At 44.0% G+C, this 25,468-nt stretch overlaps 1 protein-coding gene across 1 annotated transcript in view; it reads left to right on the forward strand.

The window, feature by feature from the left end:
• si:cabz01090165.1 (uncharacterized protein LOC100333421 homolog) overlaps positions 1-25,468 on the forward strand; it is a 177,017-nt gene that overhangs the window by 37,566 nt on the left and 113,983 nt on the right. Inside the window, exon 2 of the mRNA XM_035621891.2 lies at positions 6,596-6,635. The gene's annotated coding sequence lies outside the window, so the exon portion shown is untranslated. The remainder of the gene's footprint in view (positions 1-6,595; positions 6,636-25,468) is intronic.

Below are 25,468 nucleotides of genomic sequence, written 5' to 3' on the forward strand. Positions count from 1 at the left end.
ACACACGCTCGCTTCCTTGTCAAGCTCCGCCCCTTCTCCGCCCGGTCACCATCCAAATAGCAACTGGTGTCGAGAGTCAAGAGACAATGGCTTCCTCCTCCATTGCTGAGGCGACGTGAGGAGCGAGGAGCTCGACGCCGACTGGCTCTCCGGACAACGACGTGAATGTTTTTTTCGAAATCTGGCGTTATTCACGTCCGATATTCACTTTGTTATGTCATGTCATCACGCAAAAAGACTTTGTGTTGCGTTCTTTGTGAACGCAGCAACATCTTGATGGATCATATTCCACATCTGATCCCCCTCAGTCCTGCACACGTTTTTATTTCCATTTTAAATTAGTTTATATTTTAACAGTCACAGCAGCGTCAGGCAGAGTTTTGGTCTCGCACAGTATTTTTTGGGAAACTACAGCTTCATTTGGATCTGGCAGGTGTGTGTGTGTGTGTGTGTGTGTGTGTGTGTGTGTGTGTGTGTGTGGTCCCAGACTTCACGTCAGCGGTTCTCAGCCAGTCGAGTGTGCAGAGTTTTGGAGCAGCAATCAGATTACGGCTGAGCATCGTCTTCTGATCGCTGCTCCCTGCTCTGCTCCGCCAACTCAATCTGATCCGGCCACAGCCCAGCCCCGGGCTGCCTCTCCGATTAGACTCACTCGCTCTCACACACACACGCACACACACACACACGCACACGCACAATCACATATGCACGCTTGAAAGCATGACGGCTCACTCACACAAAGATGTGCATACAGAGACAGACACTCCACAAATACACACACACACTCGCAAAGTGTGTGTGTGTGTGTGTGTGTGTGTGTGTGTGTTGGGGAGACAGAAGGCTTTAGAGATGGAAAGTGCTCCGGTCAGAGAGACAATTTCCCTATTTGGAGTCATTTGAATCATTCATGAAGAAGAGAGGGCAGAAATCAACACACAGTCAATCTGACACACACACACACACACACACACACACACACACTCGGACTCAAACACGCATGGGTGGATCTGAAAACACACCTGAGGCATGCACCACTTACCCTGAGTCACACATGCACACAAGCCGCACAGAGACAGATACACTCACCACCCAGCGAAGACACACACACTTCACCTACCCCCCTGTCACACACACGCACACACACACACACACACACACACACACACACAGGCCTGAAGGTGAGTCTCTGCAGACTGACTGTGGCTGAGCACTGTGTCCGAGTGTCAGACGGATGAACGTGTTTCCGTGAGTTTCAGAAGACTGGTCGTTCTTGTTTCATACACCGCGTGTCTTATTTCTTTGTCCATCCTTCCCATCAGAGGTAACCGCTGCGTGACCAGCTGTTCTCACTGCAGTTGTGTGGATTATTACCAGCATTTGGTTTAGATTCATCTGGACAATCTGTCGCTCTGTCAGGTCAGATTCCCGGACCCTGTGGTGGACGACGTGTTCCGACCCTCAACTCAACGGTTAGAAGAGATTATTCAACGCAACATCCTAAAGGACGGCGCGCGCGCACACACACACACACACACACACACACACACACACACACACACACACACACACACACACACACACACACACACACACACACACACACACACACACACACACACACACACACACACACACACACACACACACACACACACACACGACTAAGTTATGGAACACTGCTGTTTTGTTTCTCACAGAACTTTTGGCAGAATGTTTTATGGTCGGCACTGTTCATCCATCCATCATCTACCGCTTTATCCACTTAAGGGCCCAGCTGACATTGGGCGAGAGGCGGGGTTCACCCTGGACAGGTCCCAGCCTATCACAGGGCCACATACAGAGACAAACAACCATTCACCCTCACATTCACACCTACGGTCAATTCAGAGTCTCCAATGAACCTGACCCCATTCTCATGTCTCTGGACTGTGGGAGGAAGACGGAGAACCTGGAGAGAACCCACGCACACACGGGGAGAACATGCAAACTCCACACAGAAAGGCCCTGGTTGGTTGGAACCGGGACTCGAACCCAGAACCTTCTTGCCGTGAGGCGAAGGTGCTAACCACCATGCCACTGTGCCGCCCTCGGCACCGTTCAAACAAGCAAAAAAGAACTGTTGATTAAATAATAATAAATTAACATAAAAATATGATGCTGCAATGTCGTTGAAGGCTTAATAGATACGTCAATGGGCATTTATTTGGTATGTTCGCTGTAATGTATCGGATCGGATTTTACTAATTTATTCCAATATGGAATATCGGTATCGGGACATTGTGAAAAGATATGCAGGGAAACGAGTGTGTGGAGTTTATAGGCAAGCTCTCATGTTACACAGTCGTGCTGCATGAGGAGAGTTACACAAACCTCACAACAAGACATTTGGCCGATTGTCTTCGTATTCAGTGTTTTTCCGCAGCTTGTCCTTGAAACTCGTAAAAAAAAAAAAAAAGTGTCTGAGGCTCATTGTCACAGGACGTGGGCGTATTCATGAGAAGTTGTTTTTTTTAAACTGTTGTTTTGCACATCCAGATGTTTGCAGAGAACACTGACGACCACGAGGGTCACCTGTCTCCTCCCACCTGCTCGGCCCACAGCACCGAGTACATTACCGCAGACAATATTCATGTGCAGTTCACACAAATTCTTTACGTTCTTCACCAGCGAAATATGATAAAGCATCATCCGTTAAAGTGCATGTTACATAACATCGGACTGTGTTTTTTTTTCATCCAGGGTCCAAAGGAAAATGAAGTGACCTTTAACCCAAGATGCTCATAATAAAACCTCACAGTGATAAACAGATGGATGGATAAAAACAAGAAAAAGAAACAAGCGTAAAGAGAAGCTAAGAAAACGAAAGACAAGAGTAGAAAATATTTCAAAAAAGAGAGAAAAAATATTAACATGAAAAATACATATAAACTCAAAAATATTAACCTAGAAATATACAAATATATAATTGACTAATTTGTCATGAAAAATAAATTATTTTATTTACAATTGATTGTCTGTTTAAACATTTTATCAAGCAAAAAACTGAAGATTGTTTTGCAGGATCAAATTTTTAAAAATGTTTGTACATTTGAAACCAAAGCAATTTGAAGACATCACACTTAGACTTTGTAAATAATGATGTACAGTTTACAATTTAGCAAAATTTGATAAGAGCTGCAACAGTTAATCAATTAATAATCGATTGCTAAATTAATCGGCAACTTTTTCGATAATCGATTTATCAGTTCGAGTAGTTTTTATGGGGAAAAAAGTCATGATTCTCTGATTTACGCTTCTTAAATGTGAATATTTTCTGATTTCTTTGCTCTTCTGTGACAGCGAACTGAAGATCTGTGGTTTTGGACAAAACAAAACAAAACGTTGGTGGTTTGGAAAACACGATCGACATTTTTCACCATTTTATGAACCAAACAACTAATTGATCAATCGAGAAAACAATCGACAGATTAATCGATTATGAAAATAATGGTTAGTTGCAGGCCAAGATTTTATAGGCCGAGTGACTGTTGAAAAACTAGATGGTGAAAATTGAGTTGAACATGAGTTCTTTCAGAAAACACGAGTATGACTCATACGATTGTTGTGGACGTACGGTCGTGTCACGCTCCTTCCTCCCCGCGACGCTGCGGCCCGAGTGATTTCTGGCCGAGTGGAGGTAATCGGCCCGAGATGCAGCGGCAGCGGGGATGTGAGGCGGGTTAATGAGCTGCAGCGGTGCAGTGAGACAGGGGATGATCGTGATGAGTCACAGTTAGTCTTATCATGAAGGATTCATACTCCCCTCAATTGTTTCTCAGATTTTAGCCACAGTTTCCTGCAGATGTAGATATAAAAAAAGTTCACCACAAGCCCTGGAACAACGAGCATAATTAATGTACCAAATGCCCCATGAGGAGGTTTCGTGTCCACATAGTTAATAACCTACTGTATATAGACACAATAAAGTGTCTGATGAAGTTGCCCAGTCGGTGCCCCAACCCCCCCGGCAGTTGGCATCTTCCACTTCCTGTTTGAGTATAAGAGGCCATCTTAGTTGGTCTGGAGGCTTTTTCTTTTTCTTTTGCCAACGGGCAAAAGACGTGTCAAAAATAGAAGCAGGAGAAGGAGAAGAGCAGGACTCGGCTCACAGAAACCAAACAGGTACAATGTGAATATGTGATGAAATGAGACTCTGTTAGCATGAAATGCCTGAACAAAATACAAAGTTGTAGTTTGTGCCCAATGTTTGTGAGCAGCAACTAAGCTAGCTAGCTAAACCAGTTATAAAGAAAGCGCAGTCATTAACCTCTTCCTGTTTGCACGACTGACTGTAAAACTTTGAGCTAAAAGTCTACAGTGAAGAGAAACTTGTTACAACGGCGTTAGCTAAAAATGCTAGCTCCCTCCATTTTGGATTTCACCTCCACATGGTTTGTGATTGTTTGTTGTCGAGGAACCATTTTAGAGCAGATTCACCAACAAAGATGCATTTAAAATCACTAAGATAAACTGGGTTGTAGTTATTATATTGTCCTCGTCATGAGTATGTGGCGCAGGAATCAGACGATCAGTGTTCTAATGTCGACGTTAGCCGAGGTACGACGGCGTCCTTTCACCTGCACGTCACAACTTCATTGATCCACACTGAGCCTGTGTTGGTAAAACCTGGTGTAATTGTTTCCAACGTTGACTGTTGGTTGTTGTTTGTTGAACCGTGTGCATTCTAGCTAGCTAACTAGCTTCAATATTAAAGTATTATCGGCAAAAATCTCCTATTCATATATTTTCTTGTTTTTTTAAAAATTCTATTCTAGCATCAATGCAGTTATCTTCAGTCGTAGCTTGTCATCTTATTTATGTTCAATATACATTGACTTTGTTGTCGGGCTGCAACTAATCGATTATTTTCTTGATCAGTCTTTTGGTCCATAAAATGTTGGAAAAATCATAATAATGTTTGTTTTAATGTTTTGTTTTGTCCACACACCAAAAGAAACCAGAACATATTCGCAACTGAAGATGCTGAAATCAGAGAATATGACTTTTTATTTCTTCAAAAAAACTTCTTGAACAGATTAATCGTTGGCCATCGATTTAGCAGTCGACCGCTAGTCAATGAATCTATTAATGGTGATGATTATAGATGTGGTGTTTTGTGCGGCTTTGCAGACGTGACTTGACGATTTAAACAGTATTGAATTTCTGTCTGTCTGTCTGTCTGCTTGCCTGCCTGCCTGCCTGCCTGCCTGTCTGTCTGTCTGTCTGTCTGCTCGGCCCTAATGCTAATACATTCATGCCTCAGCATTTCCCCCTGTTTACTTCTTTACTTACGGTTGAAACTATGCTCTGTCATCAGCATAAAAACTTTCCCCGCCGCCGCTGCTGCTGCTGAATGCCATTAGCCCACATAGCAACTTTTCAAAGGGAAAAAACTCCACACAACAATAAAGAGCATTAGCCTTCGCTTGAATCTGCGCCTCCCTCCAGCTCTCGCACTTCACTTGACATCCAAGTCCTCAACCTTCTCCTCCGCTCGCTCGCGCCGCCGGTTTTAAAAGGTGCCTCGGCGTCAACGACGACGACACACAGAGAGGAGAAAGTCGTGACGGGGCGATATCGGTGAATGCTACAGATGATCAGATCAGCCAATCGGGGGCCTCTGATTCCACTGTCCAGGTACTCGACCAAGACAAGATGAGGAAAGAGGGAAGTGGAGGGGACGACGTAAGGAAAGGAGAGAAGGATGATGGGAGGGAACAGGAGACGGTTGAAGAAGAGAAGAGGAGCCGAACTGATCAGTCAGTCATTTACTTGCTCTCCTAGAATCTCATCCCTCCATCTCTCTCCCGGTGTTTCTATGTCATGCATCAGACGGAATAAAAACTCGTCTCTGTAATTCATCCGTCGTCCATTTGTCAGACGCGTCTTTTAATAGACGAATCCAATCGCCCTTGTAGTCGCCTCGTCTTGGCGATGAGAGGAGGCTGCGAATAACGGCTGTTTTCACGACTGAAAATGATCTGATCGTTGATTTAGAGTTTGTATTTCCGTTCTTATTTCCGGTGAAAAGACACAAAACCCCTGATAAATGTGCAGTTTCCTACGAAAAGACCTGCGAGAGGATCTTTGTGATTCATCTGAGTCACAGAGCTTTTTAAACACGTCTGTGAGTCACAATGTTGCACCGGGTGACATGTTCCTTCATCAACACACACACACACACACACACACACACACACACACACACACACACACACACACAATGTACTGAAGTCCTTTTGTTTGAGAAATGTTTGATAAAACCAGCTGTTTTTGGAAACCGAGTTTAGTTTTTCTGTTGAGCGATATTGTTTGAGGTGTTTTTAAATATCGATGTCTGATGATAATTGTCCGTTTTGTTCTTGTTCTGTGATTCGTTGACAGTACGGGAAAAAAATCATAGCATGAGCTCGATCTCCTGAAGAATTTCCCCAAAATATTGAATCTTTTCAATAGACAATGTGTGAAATAATACCTGACGTCAACCGCTGCACTTCTCGAGTGACCTTGTACAAAAATAAATTATTAAAAATGATTTTTAATCTTCTCGTTTCAGGTGTCGGGAAGGAGCGACCAGGCGACCAGATGACACAAAGGTAAGAGAAAAAACAAACCCAGAGATCAGTTTGAGTGGCGTCAGTTTCCTCAGCCATGACACAGGAAGTGGAACCTGTTCAGTTTCATATCGGAGACGGGGGCGGAGAGAAACTGCTCTGGTCTCGACCTTTGGGCAAAACAGGACAAATGGATCAAATAATTCAAGCACTTTCATGAAACCATGTTTTAAAATGAAAAGAAAAGAAACAGAGTTGAGTATCTCTTTAACCTTTCCTCCTGAACTCAACTCAACTGTGAGACCAGATACTCGGTCACACGTGACTCCGTCATCATTAACCTTTTATTTCATATTAAGAGAAAACTTCTTCTTTAAGAAAGTTCCCATTTGAAATGCTCTCATGTCACCGAGAGTCTTTATCTTTAATTAAGGCTTTCGAGATGAAAGCGTCATTGATCCCCTCGAGCAGAGCTAATCAATCGAAAAAGAGCGCTGATGTATTTTTAGTTGCCGTTGACACGCAGAACTGACGCGGGCCCTCGGATCGCTGCAGTGGAACGAATCCTCGCGATGTCCGTCGTCTCTCTTTTAAACATTGTGATTATCTACGTTTCCCGAGTCTGAGCGCTCGGCGCTCCATGTAGAAAACCATCAGACCTGCATCGAGTCACCAAGTTCTCCTGCTCATCACCGGCGAGATGATCAAACCATGTAAAAAAATATGAATCTGGTCTCCTCAGACGAATCGAAGCTCCACGCGTTGAGCCTGCGCTTCTCTGCAACTCTGTACCGAGCCAACGTCTGTATACTTAACACCATGTGTGTGTGTGTGTGTGTGTGTGTGTGTGTGTGTGTGCAGGTTGTGAAGGTGTGAGTTCATACATATTCATGCTCTCGACATTTACAATATGTTTTATTTATGCTAATGCAGCCGCGTGCTTTAGCACAAGTGTGCGCACCTGCTCGCGTCCGTGTGCTTCCACTTTCCCGTGCGGCAGTCTCTGTGCAGACGGCTCTTCAAGAATATAATACGCGTCTTCAAATGTATGAGGTGTGATACTTGAACAGAGAGCTGTAGCTTTTACCGAATCACAACTGTCAAGTGAACAGGAGGTGGATTGGTTTGTTGCTCTCGCAAGGACCAGCTCCTCGTTGGTCGGACAGTCGCCGGTGTTACATGGAGGAAGAGTCGACCTGGGAACATTTAGCTGGTAGCTTAGCTGAGTCGTTAGCTATAGGTGTGACACACTAAACGTGTATGGAACGTTTAAAGGAGACATATTCTGCTCATATTCAGCTTCATAGTGTTCATTTAGGTTGTTACTGTAAAATGTTCTCATGCCCTAATGTTCAGTTTACACGTCCGTTTCCTGCAGCTCCTCTTTCACAACACTTGGTTTTAGTCTCTTCAAGGCCCCTCCCTCCCGATGAGGCCCAGTCTGCTCTGATTGGCCAGCTGCCTCCTCCACTCTGTTGCGATTGGTCGACCGCTTCCAGGAGCGTGTAGGAAGTTCTTGCACACTCGCTCTACCCAGCTATGTTGGGGGGGGGGGGGCGTGTCAGACTAGTGATGTCACATGAATCTGGTGATGTCACTGTGTTACGGAAGTGTTGTCCGGACGACTGACGGAGGCGTTTCAGGAGCTTCTGGGCTTTTAGTGTGAACATATCTGAATTGAGTTAAAATGATTCAATATGCTGAAATATACCATCACTTTATGTTTATTTACAATACTCTAGATTAGCAATGGTGCCTGAAAGACTCCCCTATGTAGGATTTGAGTCAACCAAGATTTTCATTAAAGCCCTATACATAAACTTCACTTACCATTTCATAATATGAAAAACTGTCATAAGCAGTTTACTATGAAGAAATATGAAAAAAAGAAAAAAAGAAAATCTATGTTCGTCTGTTTTTTAATAGCTGCAGAAATGTGCCTGAAGGTTAAAGTCCCCCTGGAATCAATCCACTTCCCGATCGCCTCATTAAAATCAATGCCACTGAAGAATTCAATAATTAATTTCCTGTCTCTCTCTCACGAGCTCTGGCGGAACAAAGGTCAAATATTCAACGCTCGCTGTCGTGTGTCATAGGCCGATGGAAACTCTATCTTCTGTTTTTGAAAATGGAGTCGTCATGTGTCATCGTCCTGTTTTTCTTAATATCAGGGACACACATCAGGTCGGTGGACGGTCGGTTGTGGAAAAAACACGTGTGAACAATAATTAGAAACAGTTTAGATGAGTTCAGTCGGCGGACGTCTTTATTAACGACGCAGCAGCAGCGAAGAAAGAGAAGCAATTAATTCACTGTTGTGTTGCTGAGTGGGACCAGAGGGAGGCGGTTAAAACTGAAGACAGATGGATTATAAAACGCTTCATTGCTCCGATATGTAAATATACCACAGTCGACTCTGCTTCCTCCTCAGAGAGGAGGAATTTATTCATAAGGCTCTTTATGACAGGGACGATTCAATCGGCAGTAGAGAGTAAAAAAAAAAGAAAAAGAAAAGGAGGGAGGGGATGGAAAATGGAAATAATAGCACATTTTTTTAATAGTTGTCACTATAACTAACAAAGTGTGAAGCAGGTGAAAACGCAGAGATGGCGTCGGACAGCTGCGATAATATCTCACACGTATAAACCACTGATGTCCAGCACGGCGGGAATAATCTACAGTATCATATCACTAATTTAACTGGCACGAGAGCGAATGCAACAAAAAAATATCGGCTCCCCCGAAACATGACGCTGCTGTTTTAGATTAAATGCAGTATTTTTTTTTGCATTTTTCTGCACGTGTATGTTTATGAAAGACGTATATGATCAAAATGTGTCAACAAGTCCTCCAACTCGTACAACATATCGCCCGTTAACTAAAACAGCGCCTGGCGGTTCACCAACAACACGTTTTTTCGCCTCAGAGCATCGTGGGTCGTTATTTGCTATACCAACACATATTTGTATTACTATACAGAGTATAATTAAATCTATTCAAATACAAATACACCGCTGACCTCTAGTGGCCGTGTCCTTAAAACGACCACACACGTCGTAACACGCTGCTTCGACATATCATATCATATCATATAAAAAACGACATATCTGGTGTTTTTGTTTTTTTGAGCTATGAAAATCTATGAGAAGTTTGAGCAATGAGAGGCTCCAAAGTTCCAGAGTTAGTGAAAAACGCTCTGTGGTTTTAGATTTTTTACCGAGAGCCTTTTTTCTTTGACTTCAACATCCGCCCCCCACCGACCTTGTGCTGAATCTCTGCTGAACAGGGAAGTTTCCTCATCTCGTCTCGTCTCGTTTGACCAAAGCTCTCCTAAATTCACTTGCTCAGCTAAACCCCCCCGTGAAGAGACGAGCACCTTCCTCTGACCGAGTCATTATTCAAGTCGTTATCGTCGTCTTCCTCCGCATTTGTTCTCTGAGACGGGCTCTTCAGCTGGACTCTGACACCAATTACACACACACACACACACACACACACACACACACACACACACACACACACACACACACACACACACACACACACACACACACACACAGTTTCCTGCCTGTGGCACTGCTGTCATGGCCGACTTGTGAGGTTCGGTGGCTGGATTTGCATTAAAGAAGATGATTGATTGGCTGCTTGATCCCTCCTCTGCAACCGTCACTTCGTCTTTCAGTCTGCAACGTTTTACACGAACGTCATGCAAAATGATTGGTTGTTCAGACCACAGACACATAAAAATGGACGTTTAGTCACCTGGTCCGGAAAATGAAGCCGATGCTGAAGTGTCTGAAACCTGTATTCTCTGTACCGACCAGCAGAGGGCGACTCTATGAGAGCTCTCACTTGATTCATAACGTCCTGAGGAGTTTATGGTTCAATCTGTAGTGTCAAGTCTTCGTCAATAACATGATGTTCATTTTGTACATCATGTTATTGACGAAGTGAATAACAGTGAAATAGACCATAAAGCTCCGTACGTGTTGGGGGCGTGGCCACAGTGTGACTCTTGTGTTGCTCCAGGTACAGGTGTCTGTTTCCCAGCACATGCAAATAAGCAGCTTGTTGCCGTCCTGTGTAGTAATTATAGTAAAGCAGACAGTAAGCGAATGCACTTACTGCGAACGACACCCACGGACTCTTAACCAGTAGTTCCCCATTTAAATTTTTGTTAATGTTTAATTACTGCTCACATCAGCGGCGTTGACGTGAAGCGGTCCACACTCGCTAATTGAACCCGACTGGAGCCTTTTCTCTGATTCCATTAAGGTGACGGCGAACGTTTCATGTCGTCCTTTTAATGTGTGTCTCCGGTGGTCCTGAGCTTCCTGGTTACTCTGGTGCAGACGTGGAACCTCAACATCACTGTCAGTGTCTTACAGTTCACTTCAGCGTTAAGACGATAAGTTATTCTGCTCATATTCAGGTTCATCATTTTAATCTGAGTTATGACATGAAAATGTTCACATGCTCTAATGTTCGGTTAACACATCGGTTTTCCTGCAGCTCCTCTCTCACAACCTCTGTCTGAAACACTTGGGCTTTAGCTCCTGTCTCTTTAAGGCCCCTCCCTCCCAGTGAAGCCCGGTCTGCTCTGATTGGCCCGCTGACTCCACCCCGTTGCGATTGGTCAACCGTTGTTTAATTAAAAAAATTTCAAGCAAAAATTACAAACTTCATGGGTGTCACTTTTCCAAATGTAAATTTTCTGTTGTCTACGCTTCTGATGGTAGACGAGTCTCTTAGATCAGAGCCTGACACGTGGATGTTTATGGGCCGATACCGATATTGGGAATAAATAAATTTCTGAAATTTAGCCATGATTCCTACGATGTAGTTATCTAGCGTTTATGGCAGTGAAATGTAATTGAGACTTGATACTTTAAAGTTAAACTACAAACTTTACTATATTAACATACAAACATACAATGAAATAATAACATACAATAAATACAAACATATAAAACTTGAATTGAGGAAATCAAAAAAAATGTTTTAATGTAAAATATCAACACAAATAAATACATTTTTCTTTATTATTTTTCCCCCTTGAAAATTAAAAATGTTCAAATCTGCACATATATAATCGGGGATACCGTTATGACTGGCCAGACGGATCAATCAGTCGGGCTCTACTTGAAACGGAACATTTAAGATGATATTCTGGACTCTGTTGTCAAAGTGATTAATCTTTAATGAAAATCATCAGTAGATTCATTAATGAGGAGCGCGATCATCACATTTTGCTCTAGTAGGAAATTTTGGTCAATCATCTCTGGCTCCTTTTTTTCTTTTTTTTTACCTTTCCTCAACTATTTACTCAATTAAAGTATCCTGAACTTAGCTAGAGCTCAAACATACAGGTGGTAAACCAGGAGCAGGTGTAGGTGGCGAACTTGTTGGCTTTTTAAATTAAAAACCCCTCCTCTCGGCCCCCGCCGGGGGTTTCACACAGCAGAGGCCGACAGACGAGTCTTTAATGAGGCAGGCGGGAGAGAGGCCATCGCATCGCAGAGGATGGTGAGGAGGAGGAGGAGGAGGAGGAGGAGGAAATCAATTTACACAAGCAGCAGCAGCAGCAGCAGCTGTTTACCTCGGGTCAGATCAGACAGGAAGCAGCGGCGGTGCGATGATCACTGGACCGGCAGCGAGAGCAGATTATAACGATTCCACATGAATGTTAATATGAAGCGGCGTACGTGTCCGTGTGAGGTTGTTGCTGTTATCAGAAGTAACACAAGGTCTTTACGACTAATCAGGATGGTTTGCATACTGTATTGATATATCTATTCGCCGGCGGACAACGCAATAAGTTTAAACCACTTGAAAGCGATCGTAAAAAATGGAATAAATAAAGAATATATGAAAGAGTTGCTCAGAGATAAAGAGTCTTTATGTGAGGTGATGAGACGGATCGGCTGTCGAGGAGCCCGATGGTTGAGTCCACTAACTCTCCGAAGCGAAGGGGAGCTCTCCTCAAGGGCAACTGGCGACACAAAGGACTCTTGTCTTTTCTATTACAAAGTTGAATAACTCCAGTCTGATTATGTTTTAAACATATTCCATTTCAAGAAGCCGTGGCCTCTATAGAGTCTGGAGCGAGGGCGGGTTCCTCTCAGCCGCTGTTTCACTCAAAGGATTTTTTTTTTTTCTCGAAAAGAAAACCCTTCAGATTTGAACCCCTGGTCCAAACTTTTCATTTTTTTCATTCCTTTTGTTGTGGAAAAATATACAATTTATAACATTTAACCGCGTTTCACTTCATCATCGCTGCTCCTCCTGGATTAATGCGAACACCAGAAGTTACAGGACGAAGAACTGGGAGCAGCAGAGACGCTGATTTGCAAAGAACGTGTTGTAATGGACGTCGCTCCCGCCTGGAGAAAACACACACACACACACACACACACACACACACACACAAAAAACCATTAAATCGACTCCCATGTAATTAAATTAATTTTCGCTCCCTCTGGTTTAGAGTTATTTTTGCAATTTATAAAAAAAACCCCATAAGAATGGCAGTGTGTGATTATAGTAATCGTAACCTTTCGTCTGTTATTAGAGGTCAGCTCGTTGCCGTCAGTGATCAGCCGTTATCCGTTTCATCTCCCACTTGGCCTCGCCTATTGCTTTCAATTTACACACACACACACACACACACGCAGGGTTTAATGGCGATGCACACACTTCCTCTAGTTGTGTGCGATGGAGCTTGTTCTGCAGAGACACATACAAATTCTCTCAACCTGTTTAATTCAGCCTCTCTGAAACACACACACACACACACACACACACACATACATTCCTGCGAGCAGATCGTGACGGCGCCTCCTGAAGCGGCCGCTCGTCCCATAGCTGCATCGGCACTTGTTAGCGGAACATCAGGTACGTGGAGGATCGCTGCCTCGGCCCTTAATTGCGTTCCTCTGGGCTCGACTCGTCTCCCCGGAGAGGCAACAATCTTCCTTTTCAGCCCATGATCTTAACGAGCCTTATTAATTGCCATGGCAACCGCGGGGGCTTCGGGGACGGCATGCAATGTCGGGCTGGTTTTATTACTGGACTGGAATAAAGGGGCCGGGCTGGCGAGTACCGCAGCTGCTGCTTCAGGGAGGCTTTTTCGGATTAGGAGGGATTGTGAATCACAATGGCCGCCGTGCTGTTTGGAAATATTATCTCTGAGCTAATTGTAACGACTCCAGTCTTTTTTTCTTTCTCCCCCCGGCAAAAACAGAATGGTTTGAGTTTTTTGTGGGGAAAAATGATTTGGCAGCAGCTTATTAAAAGTGAATGGATGTTTGTTGAATCCCTCTCGGCCCACCCAGCGCTTTTCACAATCATGGAAAATCAAACCCACTATTCAAAAAGCTGTTGAATTAGAAAAAGCTGTTTTTCCCACAGCTGAACAACTTTTTGAAGTCTCGGTCAGGATTCCGACCGCAGCACTGACACTGCTCTGACGTCCACATTATCAGAGACAGTAGCAGAGTCTCGGTCTCTGTATTACTGGACCTCAGAGATTGATTCAACAGAGTCGAGCTAAACATTTTACTGGAGCGACTTGAAAACAGAGTCAGACTTTGTGCCCGGTTACTAAAATGTCTTAAATTCCAATTAAGGAACTGGAACTACTTTGGTTTTAAGGTGATTGCACATCTGAACACAACAATGACAAGCGGAGTTCCACAAGGTTCCATTCTGGGGCCACTTCAGTTCAACATCAACATGTTCCCACTGCTCAGATTATGCAAAAAACTAAACAACAAAATGTTACCATAATAATGCAGGTGACCTTTATCACCACTTTAATCCCATACAATCTCTGAGCAAGTGCATTGAACATTCGTGCTCAATTACATCTACTGCTTAACGTTTTTAAATGTGTGATTAAACTGCAGGATTAAATCAGCTTCTTTAATTGTTATTGGTATTTTATCACTTTTTGAACTGTAGTTTTATGTACGATACCTTTCATACCGCTGAAACATCTTATTTGTCACTGCATTAAAAAGTATGTGGACATTCACAAATATCATTCTGAGGCCAAACTCACGTGAGTAATGCAACATGAACATTCGCTTCGTGTCTGGTGTGAACGCAGCATTAGTATTTCATCCGAGTGTACACTCTACCAGTCGATACCTGCCATCAGTCTGAATATATCATTTCGATTTTATCTTCTTAAGATTATGATTGGCAGTTATGTAGGATCTGTGCTGGATTAGAAGATCTGGGGTTTACCCGTCTTTTATGAAAGTGGTTGTTAGGCTGGTCCTGCTAACTCTCTGATGGCTCTGTTCAAATCCTCTGAAACCTTACGTACACAATAGTTTATCAATAGTCCTGGATTTGTATATCGATTCATCGTTTCTCAGAGACCATAGCACCAGATGAGCCTCTGTGCAGTAAAAGGATTTATCTATCAGCTCCTGATGTGTTCTGTGTTGGCACATAGCCTCTTGTGGACGCGGCAGATTGAGAGATCTGCACTCGGATGTATGTGGAAGATATTTGTGAGCTGTTTTTGTGCTTGATGTATTAGCGACTGAGGTGAAATGTGTGGCGCGAGACACACTCAGCCAGTCATTTAGTCAGGCGGTTGAAACAGTCAGTCGATTCAGCGGAGGGTGAGATTGGAGCCGGGCGGTAATTGTGGTCTCTCTGCCCGCTGATAGCGGCTCTCATCATTTTCTATCTCTCAGCCCATTTACACAGCCTTGTTTCACATTTAACTCTGATGGGCTGTAATACTCCGACACCACAGTGACACACACAAACACACACACTTATTACGCAGAGTGAAACCAGCTCAACAGTCTGCTAAGACGGATACAGCAAATGCTCAACGTGATTTTTTACAAACTTCTCTCTGCGCTCAAATATTTGAGCACTTCAGTCGATTGACAGAAAATACATTTTGATAATGAGTTTAATAGTTGCACTTATTGTTCAATCAAGAGATAATGATAATGAATCTGTCGTATCAGCTTCGTATCCGATTTGACAGTTTCCTTCCTTTTCTTCCTCATCATAACTCGTGTAACATTTTTTTGACGTGTCACAATAGAGAGGTGACGGCGAATGAAGGCAGAGTGTGATGACTTAGTGACGTGAACAAATTAACACATTTCAAACCAGGTATGTTGAAAGCCTTCCATCCATCCAAAAATCAATTTTCTTCCGGGGTCGAGTCGTGGAGGCAGCCGGCTGAGCAGGGTGTTCCAGACATCCCTCTGCCCGGCTACACTCACCAGCTCCTCCTGGGGCATCCCGAGGTCTTCCCCAGCCTGATGGGATATGTAGTCCCTCCAGCCAGTTCTGGATCGACTCTAGGTCTCCTCCCAGTTGGATATGCCGGTAAACCTCCAAAGGAAGGCCCCCATCTGACAAGATGCCCGTAACCAGCTCACCTGAGCCCTTCAGACGATCAGGAGCAGCGGCTCTACTCCGAGCTCCCTCCGGATGTCACAATTCCTCACCCCATCTCTGAGGCTGAGCCCAGACGCCCTACGGAGGAAGATCATTTTGGCCGAATTCACGATCTGGATCTTTTGGTCACCACCCAGAGCTCATGACCACAGCTGAGGGTCAGAGCGTCGATTGACCGTCCGGCTCGGCTCCTGGTTTGATGCCTTAAACCCCCTGGGCCAGCAGGGCGCCCTGAATACCTGATCAAGCTATGCATGATCAGTCAGACGCCTCGTTTCTGGTTTTACTTCCATATGTGTGAAAAGTCTCATGATCTGGCTGCTGCCACTGCTGCTACTTTTCCCTCTGGACTCCAATGACGTCAACTTGTTCTCAGATCTGAGCAGCGTTGGTGAGTGAAATCACTGAACCTGAAAGCAGGAATCGTACAAAAAGTGTTTCCAGGTCACAGGTTTGTTTGATATGGGATTTAACATCCCCAAGAGACCCCTTCCCCCCCCAAAAAAAATCCCTCTCACACAACTCTTCTTCACACAAATCAGAGGCAAGTGTCTCTCGTTCCGCTGTATGTAACAGTGGGAAGGAATTAGCGATCATTAAGTAAAGACTCAGATGTGAAGGGATTAAAAGAAGGTGCAGGGCATCGGAGCAGAGGAGCAGCAAATTGTTGTCATTAAAACCAGGTGGTGTGTGTGAGTGGAGGTTATGAAGATCCGGGCTGTACAGTTCCTGAGATTCCCTCTGTCGTGACAGTTAATCACCTGAGACTGACCACAAATTAATTCCTGAGACACTTTGTAGTTATTTAGGGACTTTGGGTCATGGCAGGAGAATCGCGAGGACTTATGTGATCAGCATGTGTGTTTCATCACAGTACAGACATATCGTTTAGTTTTCAGTTCAGTGCAGGATGTCTTTAACTCTATCAACCTGAAGTCTGGATACATGCTGACAACTGGTGTGTCCAACCTCGCAGTCCAAAAGCATCCTGAACAAATGTGGATTTAGCCTCATGTGCCGTCATCATATGCAAGTTAAGAAGCTCAGGGTCTCAGATCTTATAATTAAATAAAGAAAAGAAGAGATTCATTTGTTTCGTATGAAGTGGAGGTGAAACAGGAAGTAGACATGAAACCAGGAAGCTGTTGTGAGACCCTGACGAACGAATGCAGCTGAGCAGAGATATCGATCGTTCCAAGAAAGGCCCATGTATTTGTTGCTGCGGCTGCAAAAGGAAACATGCAAATTTATAATGCGCTCCGAGGGTTTCTGGCACCGACCACTGATGAGGAAGGAGGAATCTGAGGACAAGGGAGGATAATAAAACACAGGGAGTTAGGAGACGGAGCGGTGGGGAGTCGGGGCCGGTGCCAGAGCCACGACTGAGTCTTGGCCTACAAACAGAGAAGCGGAGTGAATGCAGCCTTTGAGCGGCGGTAATGGGAGCAGGCAGACAGAGGAGCCGGAGCCAAGTATTGACCCAGCTGACAGCTAGCTGCCAGCCGACGCTCTAGCTAGCAGCACCGGGTCGGATTCTCCACCGGAGCTCCCGCGACCCGACTCAAACCAGCTGGGAAGGATTTCTGCTCCGCTGTTAGCAGTGGAGTTCACACACACACACACACACACACACACTCCTAGTTTTCTTTTGTAGTGGAATTGTGTGGCGATGATGATAATAAGTGTGCGTGTTTGTTGTTTTGCTCTTTTTGTCTTTTTGCTGGCAGCGGCTGAATCGAAGCTAGTTCTGCTTTGGCAAACAGTTTAACTTAATACACAACAATACACACCAGAGCCGGTATGGATTTTTTTTGGGTAAAAAAATATATATATATATATATTTATAATATATCTATCTTGGCAATGATTCCATAGATATCATCATCAAACCAATATGACAAAGAAAAATAATAAAGGCTTTATATTTTACAGTTTAACCAACAACTTGTTTAAATTATCTAATTATAAAGAAAAAGAAAACACAAAGGCAAGTAAATATATAGAACTTATATATATAGAAACATTTTTTTTTACAGATTAATCTTTTCATATTGGCAAAACATAAACGCTGATACTGAAATGTCTGTCAAAGACTCATTTCGGTTGGTGTCTGAAGTACATATTGTACATAACCAGTGTTCAATACAATTCGAGTGCAGCAAAGTTTTTAATATCAAATAGTTTCTGAAATGTTTGTGAAATGAGAAATTTAAGAAATCATGTCGTTTCCTGGAGCCAAAATGTTTTGTCCAACAAAGAAAAAGCGCTGAGATATTTATTTCACAAGGACAAAGAAGCACAAATACGACTGTAAAAGCTGAGAGTGGTTCACCTTCTGTCAATTGGCTAATCGATGAATCGGCTCCTTGTTTTCAGATTGATGGACAGATGGATGCACTTCATTGTGGGGGTGGGTGGGGCCACTGCCTTTATTGGCTCAATGCAGCATCACATCAGCAGCTAACGGGAACAACAAGCGGACGTCCTCACATGTAGATTTGTGTCTATGGCTGAAGGCAGCGCTCCGTCACCATCAGTGTTAGTCCAGCTGCTGCCGATCACATCTGACACTGTTAATAGGCTTTAAACACCAGCTGACACATCTGGCATCGGGCGAAAACCGACGTGTGATGACAACAACTCTGACGGAGAGGCACTGCACACACACACACACACACACACACACACACACACACACACACACACACACACACACACCTCGGCACAGTGCAGCTGGCACACACACAACGTGGACGTATTAGTCCAATTAATCAGCTGCGTTAGCTTCAGAATGTTTTACTATCACGTCCGTCTGTTTTTCATCTCGTCTGTGTTCGGCTGTAAAACTCTGACGTGTGAACAGAAGTGTAAAGTGGAAATCCCTTTCAGTCCAGCGGCTTCGCATCGAGACTAATTTCTGACTTGAAGAGTCATTTCCAAATGTCTGAAAAAAATCTCAATTTGTGTCACTTTGATTTTCATTTAACATTTTTACTAACCGAGCCGCGTGACGTGTTGAAACGAGACTAATGGCCACAACGACACAATCCAAATAAACACGTCATGAATTAAAACTACTGTAATAACATTCAACCTTTAATAATTAAAGTCCCCCTTCACTCAAAAAAGTGTTTTTCTTCAGTTTCTGTCTATAACGTCTGATATTGACTATAAATGAAATTTATTATTATTATTATTATAGTGGACTTGTATCTGGTGTTTTCGCATTCCTCTCCTGGAGGAGGAGATTTCTGTTTCACTTCTCTGCAATTTAAAATTCAAACAAATCCTTTTCAAGCTAGATCTGGTCACAAATACAGAAAAAAACAATCGCTGTGGAATATACAAATGTGAAGCAAAGAAACCGGAAACTCCCAGTGCAGCGGAGGCAGCGAATCATGAGAGGACGGCAGGTGTGTCAGCAGACAGTTAGCGTTAGCATTTAGCATCCACGAGAGGACAGAGGGGAAAAATGTAATAAAATATGAAAAGAGAACAGAATGGAAGGTAAATAAGAGAGACTATAAAAAATCAATTAGGAGTTCAGTGCAAAGTATCCTGAAAGGAACGATGCGTAATATGTGAAATGACCATGAACCTGTAAATTAAAAGGAGAGAAAAACCAGCCAGATTCAAAATGTCAAACAGTAAATGATCATTAATAAACATAATCAATAGACGCAAACCAAAAGATTAAGTGAGTTTTTTCCGAGTGATGTTGATACTAATCAGCTCAGACTGTCGTCAGTGAGAGTCCAGAGCACCGGGCTGCGATTCAGAAAGATTAGGATGTTTCATAAACGGCTGCAGTGATGAATTGGACCTGGCTGCGCTGATGCACGGGTCGGCGTCCGGCTGATGAGCCGCTCGCTTCACATAATGAGTTTTATTGACACGGGGGTGTCTCAGCCCGATTAGCGCCGCTAATAGACAAACAACTGTCCGGTCTCATATTAGACCACGACCACGACGACGACAACAACAGCTTCAGCCTGAAGGGATCAGGGAGGATCAGAAGAGACGAGACGCTCAGCAAAACTTCTTCACTCCGTTTTCTTCCTCCGCTGTCATTCGCAGTAAATGTCAAGAGTGTTTCATAAGGAAGCCGAGAGCTTAGTGTATAAATACTGAGATGACAGGAGCCTGAACGCTCAGGAAAAAGTAGTGAAAGTAATTTGTTGATGTAAGAAATAATAATAGTAGGAGGCATTTGTACATTACTCTGTGAGCTGTTGTTCCTCAGCTGCTTCAGTGTCCGGCACAGAGACGATTGGATCTTAAACCTAGAAAATAGACGAACGAGGGCCACGATGCTCCAAAAGAGGCATTTTAATGTTTCAGAGACACATACAGCAACAAACTGCAGTTCATCGGTAGAGCTGCATGGAGAGAACATACCTCCGCCAAGGCTGACGCCATGTCTCACCATGAGAGAAAATCATCTCAAAGAATGCAGAATATATTGTGACATATAGTGGACAAAGTTTTAAAAACTGACAAGGGAATATAATATGTTCGAAACCCAGAACCATTCTTTCTGTGAGGTGACACGGTGCTGACCACTGCACCACAGTGCCAATGGGATGTTGAGAGCTCAGGCAAGAGATGATATAAAGTCTGAAGTTCAACCAGAATGCATTGCGTCAGAGACTATTCAGTCCAGTTCATGTCCTGTCGCTCGTGTTTGAAACGATGAACGTGATAAAACCCGACGACGTGTCGACATGTTCCGTCACCTTCCCTCTCAGTGTCTCGCAGCCATCGATTGTGGCAGCTGACATTTAGAGACACGGCAACAGCTTCACCCGGCAGGTCCCGTCGCTGTTGCCTCGCTCCGAGCTAATTGGCCAAATAAGTCCTGGTCTCCCGACGACGGCCAATGTCGTGTGAAGGGGAGACTGATGCTGCTGCTGCTGCTGCTGCTGACCGGGGCAATGTGTCAGACTGACATATGGTCGCTATACACTCGCTTATACACTCGCACCCACTGTTTACTGTACACAAAGGTATCGTACGTCCTCGTCACGCGAGTGTAGAGAACATGTGAAGAGCATGTGAGAGTGTGTGTTTCTGATGCCGGTGAGAGAAACCAGAGGTCTGGACTCTGGACGATCATCAACACCTCATCCCCTTTTCCTTCAATTGATGTCACAACCTCCATCTTGGCCCAATTTGCTCCACATAACACACACACACACACACACACACACACACACACACACACACATCACATAGGACACTGTTTACTATACATTCATACAGTTTCAGAGAGTTGACTAGTGATGCGTTTAGATATGTGACTTCTTCTCTCCTGATGCTGCGTCTGAAATCCAAATTCATTGTACCAGGGATCTGCAGGCCCGACCCGGTTTACGATGCACTTTAACCCGACGCCCGATCCTTCAGATGAGGAACCCACAGGGTTGTAGCTCCATGTCAGTTCTTTGGACTGTACCTGAAAGACGCCCACCCTCCCTCCAAGCTCCGACTCCAGGAGGGGGACCCCGTTTCCCCAATCTGGGACTAGGTCTTTGGGACCAAAGATTGCCTCGCGTAGGTCTTACGTTGCCCTTCAAGTCAAGTGCGAAGATGTAAGAAAGATGCAAATTATGAATAATGCAACATTTGTGACTCACTTGCGACTAAAAATAGCATTGAGAGTCAACATCCTCTGCTGCTGCACTTGTGTATCTACGACGAGCAAACAGTCCAAAGTCCTGAGAAGCACAGTGCGTGAATACGTTGTTCTCTTCAGGGTGAACAACCGGCCGCTGTACCACACACGGATCAGAGGAGTCTGTGTAGGTTTTTACTTTACAGTTACAGCCTGATGTGACGGATATGATCCGCTGCTGCAGGGCAGAGTTTCACCGCAGGACGTTCGCCACTGTGGAAAGAGGCACTTGTCTCCTGCTGATGGTCCTCAGCTCGGCCTCGAACACTTTATTCATCACCGTCTTCGCCCACACTCGCATCTCTGAGGGTCCTTCACTGCAATATAGAAACAATACAATACTTTCATATAATATTCTTGACGGGGTTTAATAAAATGTAACTTGTCGGAAGTTTCCACATGCATTTATTCATGGTTGATTTTGATTCGATGGCAGCGAAGAGCTGGAGAGGTGTTTTCCTCCCGCGGCAGTAAAATGTCAAAATCAACATATAATATGTGTCTGAGAGTAAAAAAACAAGATATGAATCAATTACGAAGTGGAAGTGGAAGAGATGAGGTCATGTTCAGATGGATTAATAAAAGAGGGGAAGCGAGACAGTTGAAAACAGAAGAGTTACGGTGCGTTCACACCAATGCGATAATAAAAAGAAAGACGATAAGAAGACGCTTCAATGTTTGCGTGACACGTTGTCGCGCAGCCACTTAACGTTTTCTCGAGCTGCGCTCGCTTGCGTTACTCGCGCTCGTGAACATTCTCGTCGCGTTTGGTGTGAACGCAGCATGAAGGATTTAATGTGGACCAGACGAGTCGCACACGAGTCCGACGTTTCTGCTGGGGAAAGAAAGTTGTCATTAGAATGTGTTGTTAGAAAAGAGGGAGGGGACATTGATCCTTCGGCGTCTGGGTTCAGAGACTGATGAGTCGACTGTCGGCGGGTTGCAGCAGATAAATGTCACCTGAACTCAACGTCTCCTCTGACATTTGAAGCTTCGCACAACAATATTCAAACAAGTCGCCCTCTCGTATATTCCATGGTGGTGATCATCATCTCCTCCCCTCGAGTGTACACGGCTGAATTCATTTCGCAGGACGGGGGATTGTGGATCTGATCTCCCCCGTCGCCTGGTTGATCAATCGTCGCGCGGCGCCCGGAACGAGAGTCTGGAGTTGGACTGAACACGGAGATTTAATGGAGATGAATTAAAGTGGAATAGGTTTAACGGAGCAGAGGAAGATTTTGGGAGATTTTACAGTGTGAAATTCTAATTTTTCTTTTAAAGTAGGTAGTTTTTTTTTCCGTCGGCTTGTTTACTTTCAGATTTGTCTGAGGTGATGAATGTTGCACTGAGCACAACCAGATGGAAAAAGCTAAAAGTGATGGAGGAGTTTGAGTTGGGCCTGATTTGTCTACAGGTTCTATGGTTGTATCATTTTTTATTACGACACTTTCATTACTATTATTTCATTTGTATATTTATTTGCCAAAAGTTGTTGAAAAGAGAAATTCTTCCTTAAAAAGAAACGTTACATTCTGCAAGGAGACCTATTTACAACCTGTTCACATCTGTTTTTCTCTGCCTCCGTTCTATTTCCTGCTCCAGCAGTTTTCTCTTTTCTCACCAATGACAGATAAATCATTTTTCTTTTTTAATAAGGCTGATAATTGATCCTCTGTTTTTGTGCGTCTTCGTCTGGATTTCCGTTAAACTGCAGTCGTGTGCTTTAATGAGTCCGACTGTCGCTGTGAGAAATGTCAGGTTGTTAATGAGGTGCTTGGTAGTTTGACCTTCTTGTTTGGTTGTGACTCAGCTGCGAAGAAGTAATATGTTTTAATGAGCCGGTGTGAATCTCGGGGAGTTTCCTGCCCCGGAAAAAAAGGTTAAAAACCCTCGAGTCGATGCGTGTTGTTAGACTCTTAATGAGTCCGACACGACGCCAGCGTCGCCGTCAGCCTCCTATTGGCTCGGCTGCACGGACGCTAACACCATCAAGATGCTAACAGGTCCGTGGACCGGTCTGACGACACACAGGGCTTCGCTCAATGTGCTTGTGAGCGAGAAAGAGACTACGGGCCAAAGAGCTCCGCACACAGCTCTACGGATGGAGCGCACCGCTCTAATGTTGCAATCACACCAAACGAAATTTGACACCTAGCTTGTCAGTGCTAACACAGATGTTATGAGACTTGTTCGCTTTAAACTTTTTTTAAGTGTCAATGTCTGTCCGTTAACTCCTCCCTCTGCTGTACGCGCTCCTATCACAGTGTCCTCCTCGCTCACCACCACGGCTCAGATGGTCAAAGTGTTCCAGTCGTAACTTACGATACAAACACAGATCACATCTTACTGATTGTGTGTGTTTGTGTTTTAATATAAAGTCCAAAACAACGTTTCCCAACTTTTATATCATAAAATCGGTATCGGTTTTCTTCTGTTTATTCTTTAAAGATCATAAATAAGTTAAGTGTGTCTCAGCGAGCATCCCTATGTCTCTTCAGTGTGTTTGTGTTAACCAGCTAAAAATAAGCCCTTTGTCTCTGGGAAGAGCAGCAAAGAGGAAGAGCGGGAGGACGACAGGCTTTTATCAGCCTGATCCAACTTTAATAACGCGGCAGGAAGTTCACCGACAACAGGAAGCTTTTCCGACACGCGTCACTGCTCAGGTCGAAGGGAGCAGGTGAGTTTGGAACGCCCCCCGACACTTCGGCAGCAGCCAGATTTAAAAATTCACTCGGTGATTACTGAAAAATTGGGTTTGTTTTTATTGCAAACTGACATTTGCACCAACAGTAAAAATCTGTATTTACTAGAAAATGACCCGAAGAAACGACTCGCAGTACAAAGATGCATCAGACGATTGTACCTTCTTTTTTTTTTAAAGGATCTAAACTCTCTCTCTTAATACAAACCTAAGAAAACCAGCATTTACTCTCGTACAACTCGTTCACTCAGCTTTAACGGCACCGGGGGGACGTCCGGCCATTTGTAGTAATTGCGGAAACTGCCAGTGATTTCGTCGAATCTGCAGCGTGTGTAATTTGTAAACTAAAACTGCAGATTGCCTTCCTGCGTGCTGCTGAAGACGGAGCCCTCCTGATAAAAATGAATCGTGTTGCGAGTCAAACGCTGCAATTTCAGTAGTAATTTGTTGTTTCTTCTTCTTCTCCGTTGCACTCCGCTGTGGAGACAGAAAGGAATGGTCCCAGAAACACCATTCAGGTTTGTTGTGAATAGGATTAACGGACTAATGCGTGACTATAACAAAGTCCCTGCATTATGTAGTTTTCTATTCCTTTCTTTCTTTCTTTAATCCTTTAAATGTGTCAAAGCTCCCGTTTTCAAACATGAGTCAAAGGTCGTGATTCTCCAAAAAGGAGGTTCTGTTTTCACCCCTGTTCAAAAAACTACTAAACAGATTTCCACAAAATGGAACATGCCAACAAAGAACTCCTTAAAGTCGCCCCCCCCCCCTCAAAAATGGTTTTGAGCTCCTTCTGTTTCTAACATGTCTGACATTGACTACAGCGACTTGTATCTGGTGTTTTCACATTCCTCTCCTGGAGGAGGAGATTTCTGTTTCACTTCGCTGCAATTTGAAATTCAAATGAATCCTGTTCAAGCTACATTTGGTACGTCACAAATACAGAAAACAAGTCGCTGTTGAATATGAAGATTTGAGGCGAAGAAAACAGAAACTTCCAGTGCAGCAGAGGCAGCGAATCATGAGAAGACCACAGGTGTGTCCGCAGACAGTTAGCGT

The sequence above is a fragment of the Scophthalmus maximus genome, chromosome 11 (assembly GCF_022379125.1).
Source record: "Scophthalmus maximus strain ysfricsl-2021 chromosome 11, ASM2237912v1, whole genome shotgun sequence".
Taxonomy (NCBI): Eukaryota; Metazoa; Chordata; class Actinopteri; order Pleuronectiformes; family Scophthalmidae; genus Scophthalmus; species Scophthalmus maximus.